General features: G+C 46.1%; 1 pseudogene; it reads left to right on the top strand.

The window, feature by feature from the left end:
• Positions 1–517: 517 nt before the first annotated feature.
• LOC126253907 (5S ribosomal RNA) lies at positions 518–635 on the top strand (annotated as a pseudogene).
• Positions 636–5,508: the final 4,873 nt, after the last annotated feature.

Below are 5,508 nucleotides of genomic sequence, written 5' to 3' on the forward strand. Positions count from 1 at the left end.
GGTTGCTTACAAATCACTCATGCGACCCATCCTAGGATATTGCTGAAGTGTGTGGGACCTGTACCAGGTAGGACTAGGTGGGGATATTTAACGTTTACAGAGAAGGGCAGCACGAATGGTCACAGGTTTGTTTAATACGTGGGACAGTGTCACAGAGATACTGAAGGAACTGAAATGGCAGACTCTTGAAGACTATCCCGAGAAAGTCTACTAACAAAGTTTCAAGAACCGGCTTTAAGTGGTTGTTCTTAGGATACGCTACAACCCTCTACGTGTCGATCACACAGGGAATGTGAGGATAATCAGAATAATTACTAGACGCACAGAGGCATTCCTGCCTCTAAGGCGCTGCAGTCATGGACTGTGCGGCTGGTCCCGGCGGAGGTTCGAGTCCTCCCTCGGGCATGGGTGTGTGTGTTTGTCCTTAGGATAATATAGGTTAAATAGTGTGTAAGCTTAGGAACTGATGACCTTAGCAGTTAAGTCCCATAAGACTTCACACACATTGAACATTCGTGCCAATGGCCTTGCCACAGTGGTAACACCGGTTCCCGTCAGATCACCGAAGTTAAGCTCTGTAGGGCTGGGCTATAACTTGGATGGGTGATCATGCGGTCTGCCGAGCGGTGTTGGCAAGCGGGGTGCACTCACAAGGGGAGGCCGCCAATTGTGAAATTCAGATTCGATTCATACTGCGCATAATAAAAGCTCATGGCCAGAGGTGTAATGTGGCAAAGCACCAAGATGCACTTCTCAGCCGTTGTAGAGAAAATCCACAGTTAAAAGAAACCGTTGGGGTGAAATACTCTCTAAGATTAGTAATTTTCTACAGCGTCGTGGCGCAGAGGTAAGCGCTGGGGTTCGTAATCCGAAGGTCGCCGGATCGAATCTCGCGCCATGCAAAATTTTTTTATTATTAGGTTTTTGTAATTCAAATATAAACACACACACATAAACTATTAATGAATTGCTTATGCATGTTGGTGAAGGCGGATCGCTCTCCAATTGTACCGCCTCCATTTTTCCGTTTGTTTAACAGTGTGTACCAAAGCTCTCACGTCCGCACTGATTTTCGACGATGTTATAAGTTGCGCTAGGGACCGCATCTACCTTCTTTCGAAGATAGCAGGCAACTACGCTGTTATGCGGCGGCTCGTTTCGGCCCATTCAACATCTGTCCTTCAAGTGTAACGAGCGAGTAACGGAGTTTATATTTCATACCTGCCACAGCAAATTGGTGTTCGTGGGGTTTCTATTCTAATTCGAACGTTTGACTTACGCTATACGTATTCGTTTCGGAATATCGTTTCTACGTCTTCCGTTAACTATACGTGGTTAACATTATGAAGACAATTAATAACGTTTGTGAAATACAACTTTGTTTTTCCACGACAAACGACTTTCAACAACTTATTATATGCATAATGGTTGCAACTGATTGCCGGGAATTATATATATATTTGAATTACAAAAAACAAATGCTAAAAAAAAAGGTTGCATGGCGCGAGATTCGATCCGGTGACCTTCGGATTACGAACCCGAGCGCTTACTGCTGCGCCACGACGCTGTAAAAAACTATTAATCGTAGAGAGTATTTCACCGCAACGGTTTCTTTTAACTGTCGATTTTCTCGACAACGGCTGAGAAGTGCATCTTGGTGCTTTGCCACATTACACCTCTGGCCATGAGCTTTTATTATGCGCAGTATGAATTGAATCTGAATTTCACAATTGACGGCCTCCCCTTGTCAGCCATTGTGAGGCAAACTGAGGAGCTACTTGATTGAGAAGTAGTGGCTCCGGTCTCGGAAACTGACATACGGCCGGGACAGCAGTGTGCTGACCACATGGCCCTCCATATCCACATCCATTGATGCCTATGGTCTAAGGATGTCACGGCGGCCGGTCGGTACCGTTGAGCTTTCATGTTCGAGAGGAGTTTAGTTTTTATTACAGAGGCATTCAAACATCCACTCTTCCCACGCTCCATACGTGAGAACACGGAGAAACCCTAATGACTGGTACAATGGGACATGACCTCTGCCAGGCACCTCTAGGTGGTTCGCGGGAATATAGATGTAGATGTAGATGTAGACGTAACTTGGCCTCCCGTCTAACTTGCATTCCGAGATGCATTGTTTATGCGGAAATTCGACGATGTTTCACACGCGTCACTCATTCATAACTAATGGTGCATTTAAGTCGTATATACGAAAGGAAATTTGAATTAACGATAGCTACTATAATGGGAGTGCTGACAGCTGGTAGTACTGACAGCTGGTTGAACAAATGCGTCAGCGGATGTCGTATAATTACTTCCGTGAGCTGTTTTACCTTATTTTCGTGGTGTGTGACAATCGAACTTAAAACAGTGCACGTGCGCTACTGTTATGTAAACATACCTATTGTGCCCATGGTGAGAATGCTGGCTGCTGGCTGACAGTTGGCGGGTGTCGTGTACCTCCGTGTAACGTTTATCTTTGTCGTTGTCTGTACCATAACAATTGGTGCACTTCGTTAGAGGCAGCAATTAATTGTCCCATATTCATCTCACTTTTTGCACAAAAAAAAGAAACAAAAAAAGAATCCCTTTATCCTTCCTCAAAAATATTTGTCAAAATGTCCCACTATATGGGTCAATGGCATGGGTTGGCAACACTGTTTCGAGTTAATACAAGACGAGGTCCCCTTCTCTGAACTCTTTCGATGTCCTCCTTCAATCCTATATGACGCGGATTCCACACCGCACAGTAGTAAACTCCGCGTCACATGCCTGAAAGCAAGAGTGACGTCACGGTCAGAACTGCCACAATCACTGTCAAACAGCACAGCTACTTCTTCCTTTTCTCCGTCACCTTCAGAGTGAAAATCATCGTAACCTCTTTCGCTATCACTATCTACACGACCTAATCGTATTTTTCTTTTGTCTATTCCATCGTCCAAAGAGGTTTCTTGCACCTGTATTCTCGTTCAGTTTTTCTAACGTGTTTACACACTGGTATCAAATCTTCTTTATTCGTTAAATTCAGTGTCTCCCCACACAAATGTTTCACAGAGTTTACGTTGCAACAGCTGTCCAAACTTCCACAGTAGATCAAATATTCTTTGTTGGATTTAATTCCGGGTGGTAAGCTGGAGGGCATAAAGCAACGTGACCAGCACTTTGTCCAACAGTAGTTCCCACCTGGGGGTAATTATCCCCCGACAAGTAAAATGAAATTTTCGAAGGGCTAAAAACAAAACTATGCGATTCTGTTTCAAATACGAAACTGCTTTGTTTTCAAAATATCATTACTACTAACCCAATTTTGTAAGACTGCAATATTGATTATACACACATCAAAAAAAGTTTTGCATCACGTCGGAACCGAGAATTCCGGAATCTGCACAGAAAATTGGAATAGAGATCAACATAAACGTCATTTCCACTCTTTTTATTGCTCATGAAAACCACACATTGCATCTTGTACCACCATACAGCGAGACGTTCAGAGGTGGTGGTCCACATTGCTGTACACACTGATACCTCTAATATCCAGTAGCACGTCCTCTTGCATTGATGCATACCTGTGTTCGTCGAGGCATACTATCCACAAGTTCATTAAGGCACTGTTGGTCCAGATTGTCCCACTCGTCAACGGCGATTCGGCATAGTTCCCTCAGAGTGGTTGGTGGGTCACGTCGTCCATAAACAGCCCCTAGGCATGTTCGATAGGGTTCATGCCGGCCGCGGTGGCCGTGCGGTTCTGGCGCTGCAGTCCGGAACCGCGGGACTGCTACGGTCGCAGGGTCGAATCCTGCCTCGGGCATGGGTGTGTGTGATGTCCTTAGGTTAGTTAGGTTTAAGTAGTTCTAAGTTCTAGGGGACTTATGACCTATAAGATGTTGAGTCCCATAGTGCTCAGAGCCATTTGAACCATTTTTTGATAGGGTTCATGTCTGGAGAACACGCTGGCCACTTTAGTCGAGCGATGTTGTTATCCTGAAGGAAGTCATTCACAAGAATACGAATACGTCGCCAATATATTGCCGATGTTTGCACTATCAAAAATGGTTCAAATGGCTCTGAGCACTATGCGGCTTAACTTCTGAAGTCATCAGTCGCCTAGAACTTAGAGCTAATTAAACCTAACTAACCTAAGGACATCACACACATCCATGCCCGAGGCAAGATTCGAACCTGCGACCGTAGCGGTCGCTCGGTTCCAGACTGTAGCGCCTAGAACCGCACGGCCACTCCGGCCGGCTTTGCACTACCGGTCGGAGGATGGCATTCATGTATCGTACAGCCGTTACGGCACCTTCCATGACCACCAGCGACGTACGTCGGTCCCACATAGTGCCATGCCAAAACATCAGGGAATGTCCGACTTGCTGCACTCGCTAGACAGTGTATCTAAGGGGTTCAGCCTGACCAGGTTACCTCCAAACACGTCTCCGACGTTTGCCTGAAGACATATGTGACATTCATCGGTGAAGGGAACGTGTTGTCAATCCTGAGCGGTCCATTCGGCATGCTGTTGGGCCCATCCGTATGGCGCTTCATGGTGTCGTGGTTGCGAAGACGGACCTCGCCATGGACGGCGGGAGTGAAGTTGCGCATCATGCAACCTATTGCGCACAGTTTGAATCGCATGAACAGCATTATTCAATAAGGTGGCGTTGCTGCCTGGCTTCCTCCGAGCCATAATCCGTAGGTAGCGGTCATCCACTGCAGTAGTAGACCTTGGGCGGCCTTAGCGAGGCATGTCATCCGAAGTTTCTGTTTCTCTGTATCTCCTCCATGTCAAAACAACATCGTTTTGGTTCACTCCGAGACGACTGGGCACTTCCCTTGTTGAGAGCCCTTCCTGGCGCAAAGTAACAACGCGGGTTTGATCAAACCGCGGTATTAACCGTTTAGGCATGGTTGAACTACAAACAACATGAGCCGTGTACCTCCTTCCTGGTGAAATGACTGGAACTGATAGGCTCTCGGACCCCCTCTGTCTAATAGGCGCTGCTCATGCATGGTTGTTAACATCTTTATATGGGTTTCGTGACATCTCTGAATAGTCAAAGTGTCTGTGATACAATACCCACGGTCAACGTCTATCTTGAGAACTTCTGGGAACCGGGGTTATGCAAAACTTTTTGGTGTGTGTATAAGTTATCAATAGTTATTTTTTCTCAATTGGCAGCATTAATGCAGTGGAGGTTACAGGTTCTTCACATAGTCCACCCACTACATACATACGTTGTGCTTTGTCCCGCACATCGCTGACGATAAAAGTGAGGCACATACGTAACAAATGGTAAATATCTCAGAGAAAATGTCGTCTCCAAGTTGTAGATATTAACTGCAGTAGTCCAGAAATTGCCGGCCGCGGTGGCCAAGCGGTTCTAGGCGCTTCAGTCCGGAACCACGCGACCGCTACGGTCGCAGGTTCGAATCCTGCCTCGGGCATGGATGTGTGTGATGTCCTTAGGTTAGTTAGGTTTAAGTAGTTCTAAGTTCTAGGGGACTAAT

Source organism: Schistocerca nitens, chromosome 4 (genome assembly GCF_023898315.1).
Source record: "Schistocerca nitens isolate TAMUIC-IGC-003100 chromosome 4, iqSchNite1.1, whole genome shotgun sequence".
In the NCBI taxonomy this organism is placed as follows: domain Eukaryota; kingdom Metazoa; phylum Arthropoda; class Insecta; order Orthoptera; family Acrididae; genus Schistocerca; species Schistocerca nitens.